At 39.2% G+C, this 22,205-nt stretch overlaps 1 protein-coding gene across 3 annotated transcripts in view; it reads left to right on the top strand.

The window, feature by feature from the left end:
* FHIT (fragile histidine triad) overlaps positions 755-22,205 on the top strand; it is a 1,440,837-nt gene continuing 1,419,386 nt past the window's right edge. For 2 of the 3 annotated variants that reach the window (XM_021070759.1, XM_021070758.1), the window contains exon 1: positions 755-923. The gene's annotated coding sequence lies outside the window, so the exon portion shown is untranslated. The remainder of the gene's footprint in view (positions 924-22,205) is intronic. The other variant, XM_021070765.1, reaches the window with a different exon arrangement.

Below are 22,205 nucleotides of genomic sequence, written 5' to 3'. Positions count from 1 at the left end.
TGTGGGTTAAAGTATCCTGCTTTGCTTGGATTCCATCCTTGGCGGGAGAACTTGCATATGCTGCCGGTGTGGCCTTTAAAAAAATATATATCTCTATATATCTATATATATATCAATATATCTATATATACACACATAGAGTAATATATACATATATAAATGTATATTATACATATTATATATATTATTTATACTTCCAGGCGCTAGAAATATTGCAGTGACCAGAAAAAATCCCCATATCTGCCATAGATCTTTTATTCTAGGGCACAGGTGTGAAAGAGAAAAATAGCACAAAAAAAGGGAGAAGGGAAGGGACGGGGGAGCTTGTGGTACCATTTTAGGTAGGATGCCAGGGAAGGCCCAATGTAGTCATGAGCTGGATGAGCTTTCAGAGAGAAACATATGAAAGGCTTTAGGAATCAAGAACCATCCAGAGTGAGGAGAGGTAGTCAAAGGAAACCCAGACAGGAATAGTGAGGAGGAATAAGCTGGGAGGAAAGAAGGAAGCAAAAATGCAGCAATCATGTTACTTTTTACATGTGATAAAAAACAGATTGTGTGAATTATGACGAAATCCCTTTCCGAAGGAATTCTCTCCTCAGCCTCTCTCCTGAGTCAGTGTTTTCCATCCCTAAACAGAGATTTTGCCACTCTGGCTTCTGATTGGCCCGGTGTAGGCGCGCGCTCTGCGCCATTGGCCCTCCTACCTGTCTCGCTAGGAGTGGCCATCTTGAATCCCGTCCCTGCCGCGGGGCTGCCTGGGAATTGTAGTCCTTGTTGCGCTCTGTCCCGCGTCAGGACTTTTTGCCCTCTGCTCCCGAGCCCCTCAGGCAGCCACCCCCGTGGGCACACGCCCAGGAGCTGTTCCTGCCCCGCGCTCCCTCCCTCCACCTTTCACTTCCCAGCCGCAAACATCTCGGAAGGTAGGGGCGGGGGGCAAGCCGAAGTCGAACAACGTTTCTGTGGCGTGGGTTTGTGTTTCCAAGCGCGACGGGTCATTACTCCCGCGGCCCACTGGGGCGGGAACTGACTGGGTACACGCAGCTTGTTGGGAAGTGGTGGGGTTCTGTCTCGAGGACCCGCCCACCTCAGCCAAACCTTTTCACCGCCTGTTCCTGAGCACTGGCCCTAACCCTAATCGCCCCTCCTCCGCTGCATGTTATAAGTAGGTAAACTGAGGCATGGGGCCACACCATTGGTTCTTGGGACGTCCCGGCTCCCAGCTGATGGTGTAGTTGGCACTGACCATTTTAAATGGTTTTCACTTTCATTGTCAAGTACCAGAACTCTGCCCCAACAGATAGAGATATGCGTTAAACACGCAGCTCTGGGTCCCCATGGGAAATGGGGAGGGTTTGAACACGTGTCCAGGAGAGGACTCAAGCTGAGCACAGAGAAGGCAGTATTTTGGAAGAGAATTTTAATTTGTTATTTAAAAAGACACAAATTATGGTAAGAGAAATAAGCATTCTTTTGGACTTTCTTACGTCTATTTTATGGCTTACTGATGTTTTTATGAAAACGTGTTTTTTTTTTTTTTTTTTTTTAATTTTTTTTAAGGTATGTTCATGTGGGGGCAAAAAGGCCAGTTAGTGGAACTGGAGCTTATCTGCGGCTTTCTCTCTAGGATAAAATTCTGCCTCTGCTGTATGACCAGACACTCACAGTGCTTATCTAGGAAAAAAAAAAAAAAAAATGGTTAACGCTCCCTGCCCGAGTGCACAAGGTTGCCGCCAGGAGCTGAAATCTAAATGCAATCTTGCTTGTGAAAGTTTGTCACTTGCAAATTTACTGCTTTATTATTATGAGTCTCTCAGAAATGCGTTGGGCTTCAGCACTAAATACGGCCAGTAGTCGTTTCAGAAAGGCTGTGACCTGTGCTGGGACCGGGACTACCGAGAATGGCCTGGACTCGTACCTGTGAACTGGTCTACCTGAACTGGCCACTTCCTGGCTCCATTTTACCACCGGCGGCGGAGGCAGTGGAGGCTGCTGGGTCTTGGAGTCCAGGCCTCTTGTTTCCGGAGGGTAGAACTCCATCTCCCAGCGTGCCACTTTGCTTGGCGAGGTGTCTCCTGGGAGGTGAAGTCTCACTTCCAGTCGTTCTGTGGAGCACACCCTAGGCTTGGAACTACAACTTCCATGTGGCCCTGCGTTCTTGGCTGCCTGCGTCCACCTAAAGAGAGGTGTTTAGTAAAAGTATATTTTGGTTATTGTTGTCGTTTATTGTATACTCTCTTCCAAGTACTATGTAGAGGATTATTGCATATGTTTTTAAGTATGTTAGGGATTATGCATGTGTTCAACACTGCTGCCACTGGACAGTTGACAGATCCTGCTTACACTATCTCTTTTAATAAAATACTGCATCTCCCATTTGTAGGGGAAAAAACTTGAGAAGACAACATATGGTCATACACATAGTAATAAACTGTAATCTATACTTTATAAATAAATAGGTGTTATATTTAATTATTATAGTTTAATCCTTTAAAGAGCTATATGAGGGAAATAGCCATTTTCATATGCATTTTCCATAATAGAAAGCTAGGAAAGTTAAGCAATGTGTTTGTGGTGCTGGGATTAAGAATAACCCCTTGTCACTGCTGTGGCTCTGGCACAGGTTCCATCCCTGCCCCTGAAACTTCCCCATGATGTGGGCCTGGCCAAAAAAAGTAAGCAGCTTGTCCAAATTAACTTAGCTAGAGAGAGATTGTAACCCAGTCTGCTTGACAGTCATTCTTTAGAAAAAGACTACCTTACAGAGTGAGAGGGAGCCCACCCTTTCTGAATGCGGAATTTGGAATTTTTCCATTATACCATGTTGCCTCTGTAGTTAGACACTAAATGTTAGCGCTGCAAAAACCTTTGAGATCATTTAAATCTAAGGCAAAGATCTTGGAACAGTTCCTGGCATATAGTAAAGGTTCCACAAATGTTAGCTATATATAGCTTTATAATACTTTATTTTAGAGATGAGGAAACTGGCCCAGGTGGTAAAGCAGTTTGCCCAAAGTCACACAGTTGGTTTGTGTCAGAGGTGAGACTAGACCCAAACGTCTTGTTTCCAAGTTCAGGGTTATTTTCATTCTACCAGTAGTCTGCCAGCAGAAATGCCAGATGTGACGCGGTTTATACAATGCTTTCTCTCCTAATTTATTCTTTCTAGGCCACAGACCAGGACCAATTGTTATAAAGTTTCTTCTTATTTTTGGTAAGGTTGTAATGTTTCATTTATTCAACAGATTTTTTTTAAGCATCTTTGTATGCTCATTTTTCTTTAGGTACAGGGCTTCATGAATGAAAAATAGCTAAGGGTTTAGGGCTAGAAGGATCTTGTAAATTATCTAATCTAACTTTTTCATTTTAAAAAGGAGAGAAGTGAGGTACAACATGTTCTACAGTCTTCATCTCATGCTCTTGGGTCAGAAGCATTATGTTTCAGCAAGGAGACAGGTTTCCCAAGGCCTCATTCCTATATATGACCTTTTAGGCTCATGCTTTCCTTTATTTAGTATCCTTGTCTTCACCTTATTCCTCTAAATGTTTGGTGTAATGTGTTAGGATATGTTTCTGTGTCCTTATCTTTTCTTTTATGTACATGCAGCTTCACTATGCTCCTTTTGTATTTTGGGAATTAGTCTTGTTTGACTACCAGTACCCTTTTCTCTTCTGTCCTTTCAAACACTTGGAAACAAAATCTAATACTGTGTTTGCATTCACATACATTGAAATATAACCTAAAATAGGGTATAATAAATGAACACATGAGTTTTTTGAATTATATACAACTTTTATTTTAGAAGATATATTGGCCCTTTCAATTATGTATTCACAGCTAATGAAACAGAGAACTCTCACCTCTTGTGTGTGAAAGACAATTTCTCCATAATTAGATAATAAGGTAACAGTTTTGCAAATTACTAGATAAACGTTCCTGAGACAGTCACTATGGGAGAAGTTCTCCCTGTCACCCCTATGCCCCTAGCGCTCTCACAAATGACAGTCTGATCAGACAGCTTCCGGCAGAGTGCCCAACCACTAGTAGACAATGAAAAATTTTTTGTGGAATTGCAATTACAAGCACCTTTGAGCTCTGTGCCATTTCATGCCCTGAATTTCAGTTTTCTCTTTTAATGTAGGAATGTGGCTTTGAAATACAAGTTGTAGCAGGCTGCTTTCAATGTGTACATTGCAGAGAATAATCTTAGCCTTTGAGGTCATCCTCTGTAGGGCTGTTTCTTTGGGAATGTCCAGATCTGTGACTTCTAAGATGAAAAAGTGATCCAAATAGCAAAAGATAAGAGTGGTAGTCTGGATGCCTATGAATCAAATACCAGCCCTGCCTCTTAGGCAGATTATGAAGCCCTTGGTTTCCTCTTCTCTAAAACAGAAATAATAAGCATTTCTACCTCATAAAGTGGTGGTAAAGATTAAATAAGATAATGTGTTTAGAGCTTTGAGCATAAAGCTTCACTCAATAGCTTGCATTCAATAGATGAATAGTAGCTCTTTTTTTTGGTCATTATTAATGTAAATTTATATATGAAAATATATTTATTCAAGATTTAAGCTTGAGGCAGATATCTATTTTATAAAATGTTATCATTTGTTTTGTTAGAGGCAATCACCTATAAAATCTGAAGTTAACTGCCACTCTTGAAAAATCCATCTTGTCAGCCTAGTGAAACTCTCTTGTGTTGGCAGAGTGATAGTGAAGCTTTTGGCTCTGCATTGCCTGCTGAGAGGTCCCTGATCTATGGTTTCATCTATATATTAAATCTTGGGTTGAAAAGCGGCTGACTTCTGTCAGTGGGGCCTTCTGTCCACTTCTAGAAAGGACTGGGCCTATCCCAGGAGCCTCAGGGTTGAAGATAAACAGTTGTCATCCAGCTGGTGAGGAATCCCAGGGCAGTGGCCATGTGGACATGGCAGTGCTTCTTTCTAAAGCTGACAACTTCAATAGCCATAAGGTTACTGATAGATGAGTTACAGAAAAGCGATGACACAGGGGATGGGGAAGGAGAAACAAAATTAGGATCTTAGTAAGAGCAAAGAACAGCTGAATGAAGGAAACAGTTGAGTCCCTCAATCGAGTTATTGTAAACGTGTATTTATTGAACACATTTATTCTGCTCCTAGCTCTGTGCCAGGTGCACTGCACTATTACACACTGGAGACACAGCTGTGAATTTTGCTGACCTGGAGGTGGTCATGGTGGGGTGGGGGTGGGGAGGGAATATTCTAAGCAGGGAAGAACTTGAAAGAAAGTAGGAAAGTAGAGTGTGATTGAGATTTGATGAGTAGAAAGAAGTTCTTTGTGCTTGAGAGTACACAGATCACTGAATGGGGAAGGAGGAGAGATTAGGCTGCAGAGGCAGGCATGAGTGATATTAGGCAGAGTCTAGTTACCTGTATTGTAAAATAATTTTGGACTTTATTCCAAGGGTATTTGGGAAACCATTTCAAAGTCTTAAGTAAGGAAATAAAAATATTGGATTATTTATTTATTTATTTATTTATTTTTGTCTTTTGTCTTTTTACGACCACACCCACGGCACATTGTGTTTCCCAGGCTAGGAGTTGAATCGGAGCTGTAGCTGCCAGCCTCTGCCACAGCCACAGCAACGCTAGGTCGGAGCCGCATCTGCAACCTACACCAGAGCTCAGGGCAACACCAGATCCTTGACCCACTGATCAAGGTCAGGGATAGAATCTGCATCCTCATGGATGCTAATCAGGTTTGTTAACCTCTGAGCCACGACGGGAACTCCTGGATTTGTTTTTAAAGAGTTTGGTTGCAGTATGGAGGATGAATTTGTGAGAGATAATATTTGATGTGGGAAAACCAGATAGGCCTATGTTTCTTTAATCCCTGAGCTTTCTGTGTGTGTCTTTAGATCTGGAGAGAGTCTCTTGTAGGCAGCTTATATAGGACTCTTCTTTTAAAAACCCTTCAGCCACTCTATCTTTTGATTGAAGCATTTAGTCCATTTACATTTAATTATTGATAAATATGTGCTTATTGCCATGTTGTTAATTATTTTCTGGTTGTTTTTGTAATTTTTTTGTTGCTTCTTTCTTCTTTTGCTCTTTTCTTTTGTTATTTGATTACTATCTTCAGTGTTTTGTTTGGATTCTTTTCTCTTTTTTTGGCTTTGGTTTATGGTTACCATGAGTTCATATACAACAACATAAATATGAAATTTTAAAAGTTTATGACCTCTTAAGTTCATATGCATTCTAAAAATCTTGCATTTTTATTCCCTTCCCCTCACATTTAATGTTTTGACATCATATTTTTTTTGGTGTATCCTTTAATTGCAGAAAAAGATGATTTAACTAATTTGTCTTTTAACCTTCATACTAGCTTTCTAAGTGGTTAATCTGCTACCTTTACTGTATGTGTAACTTAATCAATAGTATTTTACCTTTCATAATTTTCAAATTTCTAGTTGTAGTCTTTTCTTTTCCACTTAGAGAAATTCTTTTAACATTTCTTATAAAGCTGGTTTAGGGGTGGTTTTCTTTTTTAGTTTTTGCTGTCCATAAAACTCTTTTAAAAATGATTCAATCGTAACTGTTTTTTGAGTACCTATTATTTGTAACACCTTGTGTTAGGTGCTTAAAATAGAGGTGCTAATGTTGGGTAATTATTGCTATAGCAGGGAAATTAGCTCACTAGTATCTTTTTTTAAAAATTTTTAATTTTTTGCCTGCACTTGAGGCATATGGAAGTTCCTGGGCCAGGGATCAAATCCAAGCTGCAGTTGCTGTCTATGACATAGCTGTGGCAATGCCAGATCCTTCATGCACAGAGCTGGGCCTGGGATTGATCCTACACTGAACACCTCAGAGACACCCACTGTGGCACAGTGGGAACTCCTAGTATCTTTCTTTATATTAAAGTGTAGTTGATTTACAATGTTTTGTTAGTTTAAGGTGTATAGCAAAGTGATTCAGCTGTAGATATCGATATTTTTTTTCAGATTCTTTTCCATTGTAGGTTATTATAAGATACTGAATATAGTTCCATGTGCGTATAGTAGGTCCTTGTTGATCTATCTTATATATAGCGGTGTGCATCTGTGAATCCCAAACTTTTAATTTATCCCTTCCCCTCCCCCTTTCCCTTTGGTAATCATAAATTTATTTTCTATGTCTGTGAGTCTGTTTCTGTTCTGTAAATAAGTTCATTTGTATCATTATTTTAAGATTCCACATGTAAGTGATATCATAAGATATTTGTCTTTCTCTATCTGACTTACTTGCCTTAGTATGGTAATCTTACATATACCCATGTTGCTGCAAATGGTAATATTTCATTCTTTTTTATGGCTGGGTAATATTCCTGTGTGTGTGTGTGTGTGTATGTGTGTACCACATCTTCTTTATCCAGTCATTTCTCGACAGACACTTAGGCTGCATCTGTGTCTTAGCTATTGTGAATAGTACTGCTGTGAATATAGGGGTGCACGTATCTTTTAAAATTAGAGTTTTGGTCTTTTCCTGTTATCTGCCTAGGAGTGGGATTTCTGGATAATATGGTAACTCTATTTTTATATTTGCTTTTTTTTAAAAAAAGTGTAGTTGATTTACAATGTTGTGCCAATTTCTGCTGTACAGCAAATTGACCCAGTCATGCATATATATGCATTCCTGTGGTATCTATGTTTTTAATTTTTTAAGTCTCTGTAGTGGCTGCACCTGTTTACATTCCTACCAACAGTATAGGAGGGTTCCTTTTCTCCACAACCTTCTCTGGAATTTTTTACTTTTTTTTTTATATATGGCCGCACCCACAGCATATGGGAATTCCCTGGCCAGGGACTGAATCTGAGCTGCAGCTGTGACCTGTGCTGCAGCTATAGCAATGCTGTATCCCTTTAACCCACTTCACCAGGCCAGAGATTGAACCCGTGCCTCTGCAGCAATCTGAGCTGCATTCAGATTCTTAACCCACTGTGTCATAGTGGGAACTCCACTTGTAGACTTTTTGATGATGGCTATTCTGACTAGTGTGAGGTGATATTTCATTTTAGTTTTGATTTGAATTTCTCTGATAATTAGCAATGTTAAACATCTTTTCATATGCTTTTTGGCCATCTCTCTGCCTTCTTTGGAGAAATGCCTATTTAAGACATTTTTTGATTGAGTTGTTTGTTTGACTGTAAAACTCTTTATATTTATTTCAAATCTGAATGGTAGCCTTGCTGGGTAGACTATTCTTGGTCATAGGTTTATTCCTTTCATTACTTTTTATATATAGTGTCACTCCCTTATGGCCTGCCAAATTTTTGCAAAAAGTTAGCTTATAGTCTTATGGGCATTCCTTTGTTTGTAACCAGTTACTTTTCTCTCTTTTTGCTTTTAAGATTTTCTCCTTATCTTTAATATTTGCCAGTTCTATTATAATGTATCTTGGTGTGGACCTTTGTAGGTTTATCTTGTTTGGAAATCTCTGTGTCTCCTGGACCTGGATGTCTATTTGGGATCCCTATAATGTGAATGTTGATGTTGTCTCAGAAGTCTTTTAACTTATTTTTTCTCTTTATCTGTTCAGGTTGGATGATCTTCCAGCTCACTGATCTGTTTCTTTGTATTATCTAACTTACAGTACATTCTTTCCAGTGTATTTTTAATTTGTTACTGTATTCTTCTTTGTGTTTTCTAGCTCTTTGTTAAACTTCTCACTCTGTTCATCCATTCTTCTCGTGATTTCAGTGAGCATCTTCATGATGATTATCTTAAACTTTTCACTGGTTAGACTGATTATCTCTTCTTCATTTATTTATTTTTCTGGTGTTTTGTCTTGTTCCTTTGTTTAGAGCATATTCCTCTTTCTCCTCATTTTGCTTCTGTGTTTATTTTATGTATTAAATAGGACAGTTGCATTTCCTCGTTTTGGAGAAATGGCCTTATAGATGTCCTATTGTGCCTAGCAGCACACTTCTCTTGGAGAGCTGTGTGTTCTAGGAGTGTCTCCAATATGGGCTGTGTGTCCCTTATGTTGTGATGGGACTAGCTATTGTGGACATACTTGGTGGGTAGGACTAGCTGCCAATCTGGTCAAGAGGCAGGACCTGTTTTGTGAGGTGGCTGCTGTCCTGGTGGGTGGGTCTGGGTCTTGTCGCAGCCAGCTGGATAGCCTCAGGACATCTCAGGGCTAGTGTTGGCCCAGTAATGGTCAGGGCCAATTTCCTGAGCAGCTGCCTTGGGGTCTGGAGGTATTTGAAGCTAGTGCTAGCCCACTGGGGGGTAGACAACACCCTGGGTAATAGGCTAGGAGGACTCCAGAATGGAGCGGAGCTTCTTAGCACTGGCTTCTTGTGGTAGAATGAGCCCTCCCAGATGGCTGCCACCAGCTTCTATGTCCCCATGGGGCATCCCAGTTGGCTCCTGTCTCTCCAGGAGGCTCTCTGAGATCAGGAAGTGGTTCTAATCCAGGCTTCTTTCACATGACTGCCTCTGCATTGGGAGAGTGTGAGAGATTTTGCATGCACTCTTTAAGAGGAGAATCTTTATTTCCCAGAGCCCTCAATCTCTCCCATGTGGAAGCCCTGCTGGCTGTGAAAGCTGGGCATTCTGGGAGCTTGTCTTCTTGGTGTAGCATCCCAGTCTTGGGACCCTCATGTGGGCCTTGAACCCCTCACTCCTTGAGGAGAACATCTACCATTGTGATTATCCTCCCATTTGTGGGTCTCCTACCTGGGAGTGTGGGTCTGAACTAGACTGCGTCTCCACCCCTCTTCCCCATCTTGTTGTCATTCCTTCTTTATATCTTTAGTTGTAGGAAATCTTTCTGTTCTCTTCAGGTTATTCTTATAGATTGTGGTTGTAATTTTGGTGTACCTGTAGGAGGAGGTGAGCTCAGGGTCTTCCTACTCTGCCATCTCTGGCAACATCCATGAATATTTTTACTTAGAACTTTATATATAGTTTCCAGGAGAATTCTTGGCTTGAATTTCTATTACCCTATACCATAATTTCCTTTTTTTTTTTCTTTGTATTTCCTGAGCATCTCTGCTCATTAGGAGGTCATTTCACAATGTGATGGTTTTATTTTCCTACCATGTCGATTTAGTAGAGAGAAAGAGTAGTAAAAGTGTTTTTGCTAGAGGGTTTAATACAGTTTAAAAATTACATGTTTGGGGGTATTTGCATGAATGCCAATGTTTTCTTGTAATGATAAATAAGTAGGAATAAAAGAGAAAATTGATAAACTGGTTAAGAGGTTCAGAACAGGTGCTTGTTGACAGTATTCTGGAACTTAAGACTCTTTTCAAGTCTTTTTCTGTGTTTATTAGTGTTCCTCATTATGAATTTACCTCTTTTTATTAACAACCAGGTTTCCATTAAAATTCAAGTATATTTTGCAGTTTCTCAGGCTCATAGCTATTGGAGCTAAAACCCATTAGAGATAATGTGGAAGTATCAGTGCTTCCTCATGAGATTTAATGCTTGCATATTTTAGTTGGGCACAAGCTGGAGGAGAATATGGTCTGTCGTCATTTAATCACTGAAATTTGTGTATGGGATAAGAACAAAGTTTTTATTTTCTGTAAGACTTGAAGTCTCCTTCACATGTCTTCAGTTCTGAAAAAAAGAAAAAACAAAACACTTCTGTCTTAAGTCTCCACATTAACTACAATATAGTACCTGCTTGGTCATTCCAGGAGATGGTTGAGTGATGTCTAGAAGCTGGACTTTATGTATGTGCTTGGAGCCCTGAGATAGGCAGAAGAAGTGGCTGGGACCTGCTGAAATAAGGTTGTTTCTTTCAACTGTGAAGCACTGGCAGTCTCATCCAGCCTCTCCTGGGAATGAGTGCAGTAGAGGAAGAGGTGGTGATCTGCAGGAGGCTAGGGAATAGTGAGTGAGCAAGGAGGGGTGGGGAGAGGGAGGGAGGGAGAAACAAATGCAGAGGGTTTAGAAAAGTATAACAACAAGAAGAAGGTTGAGTGCAGAGGGGGCGGGGCAGAGGGAAGGGTTTTTTGGTTTTTGTTTCATAAATATATATATGAATGGTGCCTTCTGGAGTTGTGTTGGACACAGCTTTCATGGCTCTACACTCAGAGAGGCCTTATTAATAGGAGGTGCTGATACCTTTAGAAGAGGGGAGGCAATACTAGAGATAAAAAAACAACAGGTGGCCACTGAAGTTTGAAATCCAAATTGCTGGGTTCTGCCCCCTGAGCAAGTAAAGGCAGGGCCAGGAAGCTGCAGCAGCCAGTAACAGATAAACCTGCAGCTGAGGCCCTTTCTTGGCCCCTCTGTGCAGAGCAGAAAGCATCCTCTAAGCTACCGCTTCCTCTTGTCTGTTAAGCTTCCACCAGGCAACAGACCAAGGTTTCCCTGGCCCAGAGGAATTAGCTGTGTTTAGCTTCATAGTGCAGATGAAACTGCTGCATCCAATTTGTATGGGTAAGGGCCTGGCTGGAATTATATGCAAGGGTAGTTTGACCAGAAACATCTGCATTTCTCTCTAGTTCTCAGGTGATGCAGATGTGGTCCATAGGTCAGACCAGGAATGGCAAGGTTCTAGTTCTTTATAGCTTCCACTATGTTGCTGTTCTGTTTTAATGTGATGAGTAGTGTTGTTTAGAGTCCACAAATACATATATAATTCTGTTACAGGCTGAGTTGATCTTTGGCAAGTTGTTTTCCTTTGCAGAGTTTTATTTTCCTCTATAAAATGGATATAATAAGTATCTACAGTATAGGTAGGTATGAACTAAGTGGGACAATGTAATTAGCACAACTCTCATATGTAATTTCTCAATTAGGTTAGCTACTATTTTTATTATTGTTATTACATTTTTATTTTTACTGTCTTTTTGGGGCCTCACCAGCAGCATTTGGAGGTTCCCAGGCTAGGGGTCCAATAGGAGCTGTAGCCGCTGGCCTACACCAGAGCCACAGCAATGCTGGATCCTTAACCCACTGAGCGAGGCCAGGGATCAAACTCGTGTCCTCATGGATACTGCTTGGGTTTGCTAACGGCTGAGCCACTACGGAAACTCCCACTCTTATTATTTTTGAGCTCAACCTTATAGACCCAAAGGAATGTGGCTTTACCGACTTTCAGATATGGGAGCATGGACAAGTTTCTTAGCTAAGTCTTTGAAATGGAGCTTATAATGGTAACTCCCTATGGATATGGTGAGTGTTGAATAAGGTTGTATGTATGCTCTGGGCATGTATTAGCTACTCTCATGATTATGACTACTAATTGCGATATTTAAGGGTTTGCATTAGCAGCATTTGTTACTTGGCTTGAACAGGTTTTCTGTTGGTGTTTTAGGAGTGGCCCTCAAGTCTACTGGGTCCAGTGGCAGATAAGTAAAGAGTGGGTCCAGGGTCTAGAAGCTGGTGATACCTCGCAGTTAGAGCAAGCAGACAGGTAGAGTGTAGGATGACTGTAGCAAGTTTGACTCCATGGTGAAGCTTGCTGTGGCCCTGTATCCCCTGGACCCCACTGCCTCCTGCCTTGATAACATCTGACCTGCCTGGTACTCTTCTTCCCATTGCAGAGCCCCAGCTATGTTCTTGCCAGTTCTTGGGAATGAGTCATTTTCTTGTTTATCATTAGCTTATTTTCTCATGAAGCATTTACTGAGTTCTATCAGTGGTTATGTCACTGGTATATAACCACACTATGCTAGGTGTGGTTATATACTAGTGAACAAGGCAGGACAGTCTGTACCCTCATGGAGTCTAATGGAGAGATGGATAATACTCAGGCAAACAAATGCAATTATAAAATGCCAAGTATTTAGAAGGAAAAGTATAAGGTACTACAATTGTGAAAGGAAGAGGTAACCTATTTAGAGAGGGTAGCCAGAGAAGGAGGAGCTGAGGCTTAAGTAGAAGATGTGAGGGAGGCAGCCCTGTGAAAAGCTGGTAGAATAGCTATTATTCCAGGCAGAGGACCAGTCTATACTGTGGCCTTCAGGGGAGAAAGAGCTGCACTTGTTCAAAGGAATGAAAGAAGGCCTCTGACACCGGACCATAGAGATTAGACACCAAATATGGTTGGCCCCTATAGGTGGGGGCCAGGCAATACAGGGCCTGGCAGTCAAATTTTGGAGTTGGGATTTTATTCTTTGGGTAATAGCTCTGTCCCTTAATCTCAGAACTATGGTTGGAACTTTGCTCTTTGCTATCCAGACCTCCCTCCTTCCGCTGACTTGCTCTTCCACTGAGTAATTCCTTCCAGACTTCTTTTTCTTGCCCTCTTGCCAGAATATCAATTATAGTCCTGGCAGATGCCTCCCTAATGCATGCCATCTCCACTGGCTACTCTGATATATCTGTTAACACCGAGTTCCATGTGTATAACCCAGTTCCTTCCCATTTCCTTCACCTGGGTTCTCCTCAGAGTGCCAGCTCCACCCATTTCTGCCCCCAGTGGGTAACAAGCCTGTATTCCTCCTGATCTGACCTGTCTTCACATGCAGTAGAATTTGGGAACCAAGCCCTTGCTGTAGGGTTGCGTGGAATAGAATGGAAGGGACTGAGGAAGGAAAAGGAGCAATTGGGAAACTACTGATTGGGAGATAAATTGTACTTTTTATATGTTGAAATCATGGATTCAAAAGATTTTAAAAATAGCTTGAAGGAAACTTGTTAGATTCATCTAGCCTAGTCCTCTTGATTTACAAATTTGGGAGGAGGGGAAATGACTTGCTCTGGGTTCAACAGAGGCAGTGGCAGAATGATGAGTTCTTTCTTTGCCCCCTGTAGGTTAGGTTCTATGTGTTTTGCTTCCTTGACTTCTAATACTTGCTTTAAATTGAAGTGTAGTTGATTTACAATATTGTGTTGGTTTCAGGTATACAGCAAAGTTTCAGGTATACAGCAGAGTGATTCAGACTACGTATAATCCTTTTTCAGATTATTTTCCATTACTGGTTATTACAAGATAATAAATATAGTTCTCAGTGCTATGCATTAAATCCTATTGTTTCTCTCTTTTATATATAGTAATTTGTATTTGCTAATTCCAGATTAATTTATCCCTACCTCCCACCTTCCCCCTTTGGTAACCGTAAGTTTATTTTCTATGTTTGTGAGAATATTTGTTTCATAGGTAAGTTCGTTTGTGTCATATTTTAGATTCTACATATAAGTGATATCATATGGTATTTTTCTTTCCCTTTCTGAGTTACTTCATTTAGTATGAAAATCTCTAGTTCTATCCATATTGCTGCAGATGACATTATTTCACCTTTTTTATAGCTAAGTAATATTCCATTGCGCATGCGTGCGTGTACACACACACACACACACACACACACACACGTTTATATGTATGAATATACCTCACATCTTCTTTATGCACTCATCTGTTGATGGATGCTTAGGCTATGTCCATGTCTTGGCTATTATAAATAGTGTTTCGATAAACATTGGAGTGTAGGTATCTTTATGAATTAGAGTTTTCTCCTCAGATATATGCTTAGGAATGGGATTGATGGATCTTATGGCAATTCTATTTTTAGTTGTTTAAGAAACCTCCATACTGTTCTCCATAGTGGCTGCATCAATTTATGTTCCCATTAGAGGTATAGGAGGATTCTTTTTCTCCACACCCACTTCAGCATTTATTATTTGTAGACTTTTTGATAATGGCCATTCTTACCAGTGTGAAGTGATGCCTCATTATAGTTTTGATTTGCATTTCTCTAATAATTAGTAATATTGAGCATTTTTTCACATACCTGTTGGCCATCTGTATGTGTCTTTGGAGAAGTGTCTTCTTAGACATTTTTATAGCTTTTATTTCATCTCTGATTTTGATTAGTGCGTCTTTTCTCTCTGGACTGTAAGCTCTATGAAGGCAGGAGTAGTGGCTATTTTGCTGATGCTGTCTCCTCAGCATGTGGTTTCTGTGTAGGGTAAGTAGTCCATATTAGGTTCCTAAGTTAGAATTCAGTGTTGCACTTTGTACTACATCACACTACTTCTGGACCATCCTCTATCACTTCTCTGGTTAGCTGTGTCCTGGTTGCCTGGGGGAGAATAAGTCAGTGAAATTTACTGAAGCCCTCAGCCTCTCTTACCATCTCTCTGAATATGTCCAGCAACCCATTCGTTCTCTTATTGGAAATAATACCTTGTTTATTGCATTAATACCGTCCATTTTCCCTTTTTTGAGAAAGTTTGTTCCCTGATGGCAGGGATCTTGTATTCCCAGGCTTATGGTAGACAGAATGAGTTATATCTCATCATTACCATCCAGATCTGAAAGTCTGTGTCATCCTGAGGCTGCTGCTCAATACATTAATGTTGTGTAGATAATAGGAATTTTCAAATGCTGGGAAGTGAAGATGAGGCTTATAGGGAGGGAGTATAGAGAGCAGCCTACTGTCTGGTTCTGAGCACTGACTGCTGGCTTCGCTTCTCATTAGCTGTGTAATCATGAGCAAATTACTCAACTTCTCTGCGTTTTCTATAAAATGAAGATGATAATACTACTTAGCTCTTAGAGTAGTTTTGAGGATTAAGTAAGACGGTTGATGTAAAGACTGCCTGATGTGTGGTCAGCCTTGCAATAAATATTACCTGTAATCAGTGTCATTAGACCTGGACTATTTTTCTGTGTACATACTCACAAGTAGTTACTATACATGAGTGCCAGTTTTCACTTGGAAGATCATAGCTAGATCTTCCTCACAGAATTGTGTTGTTTGGGGATCTCTCAAGTTTGGCCATGAAATAAATGTAGAGGCTAGCAGTTCTGGCCATATAAAACTTGCTGAAAATGTTGATGAACAGCAATCCAGGATGCAACACAAAAAATAAATGCTAGTTGATGTTAAATACAAAGGAATGTAAGTCAGAAAAAAATACATCTACCATGTGTAATATTTAAATGCCTTCTCATAAACACTTAAGATTCTCATTAGTCCAACATCTGAAAAATGATAAATATTAATATTTGTCATCAAAGGAAAGCTTAGAAATCAAAGCAGAGTAAACAACTGTTGTATTTCAAGGATTACATAATACTGAATGAATTTTAATTCAACACCTCCAAAATTCTATTTTTAAAACTTTTCTATGAGACTGTTTGATTATTTTTATCCAGTGCACAAATGAGTACATATAGTTGGAAAAGATTCAGGAAGTTTTCTGTTCAGATCATATTCTCAAAGACTTGAGCTGTGTTGTGTTGTGTGTCTATAAAAGAGACTCATGTGTGCCTGAGCCAGCTTCCTTGTCCATTGATCTCCATCTATTTTAGGAGAATCATGTTGGAAGTTGGCTCTGAGTAGATCAGGAAAGGGCACTGTATGCTTCCTGCTTTTCTGTGGATTCTTTCACCAAGCTTCTCTACACTTCCCAGTTTTGAATGTGCCAAGAATCTTGTACATCATCCTCCTACGGTCAGTAGGGAGCAGAGAGAAAGATGACAGGCTGGTGACATCACCCTGCAGCTGTCAGGCTCTCCTTTCCTGCTTTCAGTGTCTGAGATGGCTGATTCAATGTGACAGGGCTTCACCATGTCACCACAAGAACACAGTCCTGGAAGTCAGGAGACCTGGGTTTTAGTTCTGTCTCTCTCACTGCCTTATGCAAGTCCTGTCTTCTCTCTGGGACTCCTTTTCTACAACTTCAAGTGAGGGACTTGGATCTGATAATTCTGAAGTCCCATGCCTCTCCAACATCCTATGATCAAGTAGAGAGCTTCAGTAATCTGATAAGCCTTTCCTCTTCTGTCTGCAGAAGGGCATTTACTGTCTGCAGAAGGGGCATTTGCCTGACGAGGCAGACTTTGGGGCCAGAGAGACCAGTATCTTGTCTTAGCTAATTAAGTTCTCATTTTTCTCATCCATTAAATGGGAATAGTACAAGTTTGTTGTAAACACAAAAGATGATGTTTGGAAAGCATCCAGTGCTGTGTTTGACACATGACAGGGATTTAATGATGGTACTTTTTCATTGTTATTATTATGTTATTATTTTATTATTATTATTATATATTATGTTTATATATTTTTAAAATTTAAATTTTTTTCTTTTTATGGCTGCACCCATGGCATATGGAAGTTCCCAGGCCAGGGGTCGAATTGGAGCTGTAACTTTAGCCTACACCACAGCTTGTGGTAGTGCTGGATCCTTAACCCACTGAGCAAGGCCAAGGATCACACCTACAGCCTCACAAAGACAACATGGGTCTTTAACCTGCTGAGCCATAACAAGAACCCCTAAAATTTAATTTAATTTTCATTTATATTGGAGTATAGTTGATTTACAGTGTTGTGTTAGTTTCTGTATACAGCAAACAGATTCACTTATACATATATGTATACTCATTCTTTTTCAGATTATTTTCCTGTATAGGTTATTATAGAATACTGAGTAGAGTTTCTAGTGTTAAAAAGTAGGTCCTTGTTGATTATTTATTTTATATATAGTAGTATGTATATGTTAATTCAAAACTCCTTATTTATTCTGCCTCTCACTTTCCCCCTGTGGTAACCATAAGTTTGTTTTCTAAGGCTGTGGTCTGTTTTGTAAATAGATTCATTTTATCATTTTTTAGGTTTCACATGTAAGTGATATCATATGATACTTGTCTTTCCATGTCTGACTTACTTCACTTAGTATGATAATCTCTAGGTCCATCCATATTGCTGCAAATGGCATTATTTCATTCTTTTTATGGCTGAGTATATACATTGTATATACATACCACATTTTCCTTATCCATTCCTCTGTTGATAGAAATTTAGGTTGCTTCTGTGTCTTGGCTATTGTACATAGTGCTGCAGTGGTTATTGGGTGAATATGTCTTTTCGAATTACAGTTTTCTCTAGGTATATGCCCATGGGTGTGATTGCTGGATCATATGGTAGTTCTATTTTCAGTCTTTTAAGGAATCTTCATAATGTTCTCCATAGTTGGTGTACCAATTTACATTCCTACCAATAGTGTCGGAGGGTTCCCTTTTCTCCACAGCCTCTCCAGCATTTATTATTTGTAGACTTTTTGATGATAACCATTCTGACCAGTGTGAAGTAGTATCTCACTGTAGCGACATTGAACATCTTTTATGTGCCTTTTGGCCATCTGTCTGGTTTCTTTGGAGAAATGTCTATTTAGGTCTTCTCCCCTTTTTTTGATTGGGTTGTTTGTTTTTCTCATATTGAGCTACATGTGGTGTTTGTGTATTTTGGAGATTAATCCCTTGTCAGTCATTTCATTTACAATGATTTTCTTCCCTTCTGTTGGTTGTCTTTTTGTTCTGTTTATGGTTTCCTTTGCTATTCAAATCTTTTAAGTTTATTTAGGTTCCATTTGTTTATTTTTGTTTTTATTTTTGTTACTGTAGGAGGTGATTCCAAAAAAATATTGCTGTAATTTATGTCTAAGAGTGTTCTGCCTATATTTTTCTCTAGGAGTTTTTTTTTTTTTTTTTTTTTTTTCTTTCTTCTTTTTTGGGCCACATCCTCAGCATATGGAAGTTCCCTGGTTGGGGATTGAACTGGTGCCACCACAGAGACAAGCTGTATGATTAACCCTCTGCACCATAGCAGAACTCCCATCCTCTAGGAGTTTTATAATATGTGGGATAACATTTAAGTCTTTAATCCATTTTGAGTCTATTTTTATATATAGTGTTAGAGAATGTTCTAGTTTTATTCTTATACATTTAGCTGTCAGTTTTCCCAGCACCACTTATTGAAGAGACTGTCTTTCCTCCATTGTATGTATTTCCTCCTTTGTCATAATTAGTTGACATAGGTGAGTGGGTTTATTTCTGAGCTTTCTATCCTGTTCCATTGATCTATATGTTTGTTGTTGTGCCAGTACCATAGTGTTTTGATAATTGTAGCTTGCAATATAGCTTGAAATCTGGGAGCCTGATTTCTCCAGCTCCATTTTCCTTTCTCAGGATTGCTTTAGCTATTCAAGGTCATTTGTGTTTCTATGCATATTTAAAAATTTTGTTGTTCTAGTTCTGTGAAAAATGTCCTTGGTAATTTAATAGGGAAGGCATTGGATCTGTATATTGCCTTGGGTAGCATAGTCATTTTGACAATATGTTTCTTCCAATCCAAGAACATGTTACATCTTTCCATCTGTTTATGTCATCTTATGTTTCTTCATCAGCATCTTATGTTTTCAGTGTACAGGTCTTTTGCATCCTTAGGTAGATTTATTCCTAGGTGCTTTATTCTGGTTTTTTTTTTTTTTTTTTTTTGGCCACACCCACAGCCTGTAGAAGTTCCTGGGCCAAGGATGAACCTGTCCTACAGCAGTGACAACACTGAAACCTTAGACCCTAGGCCATCAGGGAAATCCTGGCTATTTTTTTCTTTTTGATGCAATGGAAAAAGGGATTGTTTCCTTAATTTCTTTTTCTGATCTTATGTTGTTAATGGATAGAAGTGCAAACTATTTCTGTGTATTAATTTTGTTCTTGCAACTTTACTGAATTCATTGATGAGCTCTAGGAGTTTTCTGGTAGCATCTTTAGGGTTTTCTATGTATAGTATCATGTTTGCAAACAGTGGCAATTTTACTTCTTCTTTTCCAATTTGGATTCCTTTTATTTATTTTTCTTCTCTGATTGCCATGGCTAGGACTTCCAAAACTATGCTGAATGACAGTGGCAAGAGTGGACATCCTTGTCTTATTCCGGATCATAGTGGAAATGCTTTCAGCTTTTTTTTTTTAACCATTGAGTATGTTTCATCTGTGGGTTTGTCATATAAGGCCTTTATTATTTTGAGGTAGGTTCCCTCGATGACCACTTTCTGATGAGTTTTTATAATAAATGGATCTTGGATTTTGTCAAAACCTTTTTCTGCCCTTATTGAGATGATCATATGGTTTTTATTATTCAGTCTGTTAATGTTGTGTATCACACTGATTGATTTGTGAGTAATGAAAAATCCTTACATCCCCAGGATAAATCCCACTTGATCATAGTGTATGATCTTTTTTGGTTCCAGTCTTTTTTGTTGCTGACTGTTCAGCAGTTAGTTGTGATCTTGCTGTTTTTGTGAAGGAGGTGAGCTCAAGTCCTTCTACTCCACATTTTGTATGAACTCAGAATTTTAAATGTGTAAATGTGTATAGTACCTAGGTTTTCTGACAAATCCGCAAAGAAATGTCTCTAGCCAACTTTCCAGTTTAGGCAGATACCTGAGGGGTACCACTGCCATGGTAACTGCCTAGCAGTTGACACTAACAACTCACTAACTACTCATTGCTTTTGAGTCTACCCGTGCTCCCATCCAGCTGCCTACTGCTTGCAACTTGCCTGGCCCACCAAGCTGCCTGCCTCCTTCCAGCCCTCTCACTGCCCCTCTGTATGTGCACTAGCCACTGTGTTCCTTGAGCAAGCATGCAGTAGGGTCCATGACCCTCTCCCTGACTCACCTCTATATTTATATCTTGACTCAACACTTTTCTGTCTCTTTGTGACTTAGTTTCCTCATCTAAAGTAGGGGAATGATAAGAGAATCTACCTTATTATTTAATTGTGAGGATTAAATGAGTTAATATGTGAAAACACATGGGATGCTACCTGGTACGTAGTAAGCACCAAATACATGCTAGTAATGATTTGAGCTATTGTTTTTTTATTAGTCATTATAATGTAAATAAAGTAGTGCTCTTTGTAAAGAACTAGGTAAGGCAAGGTGAGTGGGATAGTTATCTTCTCTAATACTCATGCTGAAGCAGATTTCCAGTGGTCTAAGATCCCCTAAACATCTTATTTATCATAAGAAACAGTAAATAAATAATGTCAAATCTATACTTAAAAGCCAAGTGTCAGAGTTCCCATCTTGGCACTATGAAACAACCCAACTAGGAACCATGAAGTTGTGGGTTCGATCCCTGGCCTCGCTCGTGGGATAAAGATCCGGCATGGCCATGAGCTGTGGTGTAGGTCGCAGACGTAGCTTGGGTCTGGGATCTGGCATTGCTGTGGCTGTGGTGTAGGCCAGCAGCAACAGCTCCAATTAGACCCCTAGCCTGGGAACCTCCATATGCCACAAGTGCGGCCCTAAAAAGACAAAAGACCAAAAAAAAAAAAAAAAAAGTCAAGTATCTGTATTCAACATTAGTTCTTAAACCTGAATTCTAGAGTCTCTTTAGAATCAAATATTACATACACACACACACACACATTATATAAAGACACTAACTTGAAAGATATTTGCATCCCTATGTTTATAGCAGCATTACTTATAATAGCAAAGATGTGTAAACAACCTAAGTGCCCATCTATGGATGAGTGGAGAAAGGAATTTTGGTATTTATATATACAATGGAATATTATTCAGCTGTAAAGATGAAGAAATTCTACCATTTGTGAGAACATAAGGGGACCTTAAAGGTATTATATGATAGGTGAAATATGTTAGAGAAGGACAGTACTGTTTAATTTCACTTATATGTGGAATGTTAAAAAAAAAAAAAAAAAAAAAAAGCAACCCTTCCCAGTAATCCTACACTAAACTCATAGAAAAGGATCAGATTTGTGGTTAGCAAAATGTATAAACTTCAATTAAACAGTAAATAAGTATTAGGTTTATAATGTACATGATTATAGTTAACACAGCTACGTGATATATGGGAAAGTTGTTAAGACAGTAGATGCTAAGAGTTCTCATCACAAGGAGAAATATGTTTTTTCTTTTCTTTGTGTTATATCTTTATGAGATGAAGGTTATTAACTAAACCCATTTATGGTGATCATTTTGCAATATATGAAAGTCAAACCATAAATTTATACAGTGAATGTATTTCAATTATTTCTTAATAAAACTGTGAAGAAAATGATATATTTACAGTGGAGAAATGGGGAAAATATAAGATAATTTAAATAGTGGAAAACAGGTACTTTTTGGGGATGACAGTTGGGAAGTAGGAAGAAATGAGGCAAGAGATTTGGTTTTTATTTTTCTCTGAAGTCTGTGTGTTGTCATTTGATTTAAACTATTATATATTATACATTATAATAAATAAAAATATTTTATTAAAACTAAAAAAAAAATCTAATATTCCAGGCCCATGATCTATCTCTGCATATGAGTTAAAACTAAGCTAGAAAAAAACCAAAAAGCAAAACCCAAGTTAGAAGAGATCTTACTTTTTATCAGGTTACTATGGGCCAGGCACTAAACTGAGACGTTTGTGAAAATTCTCTCATTTCATCCTAACAGCAACTCTGAGAGGTT

This window comes from Sus scrofa, chromosome 13, assembly GCF_000003025.6.
Source record: "Sus scrofa isolate TJ Tabasco breed Duroc chromosome 13, Sscrofa11.1, whole genome shotgun sequence".
Lineage (NCBI taxonomy): Eukaryota > Metazoa > Chordata > Mammalia > Artiodactyla > Suidae > Sus > Sus scrofa.
This window is presented reverse-complemented; position numbering and strand designations above follow the sequence as displayed.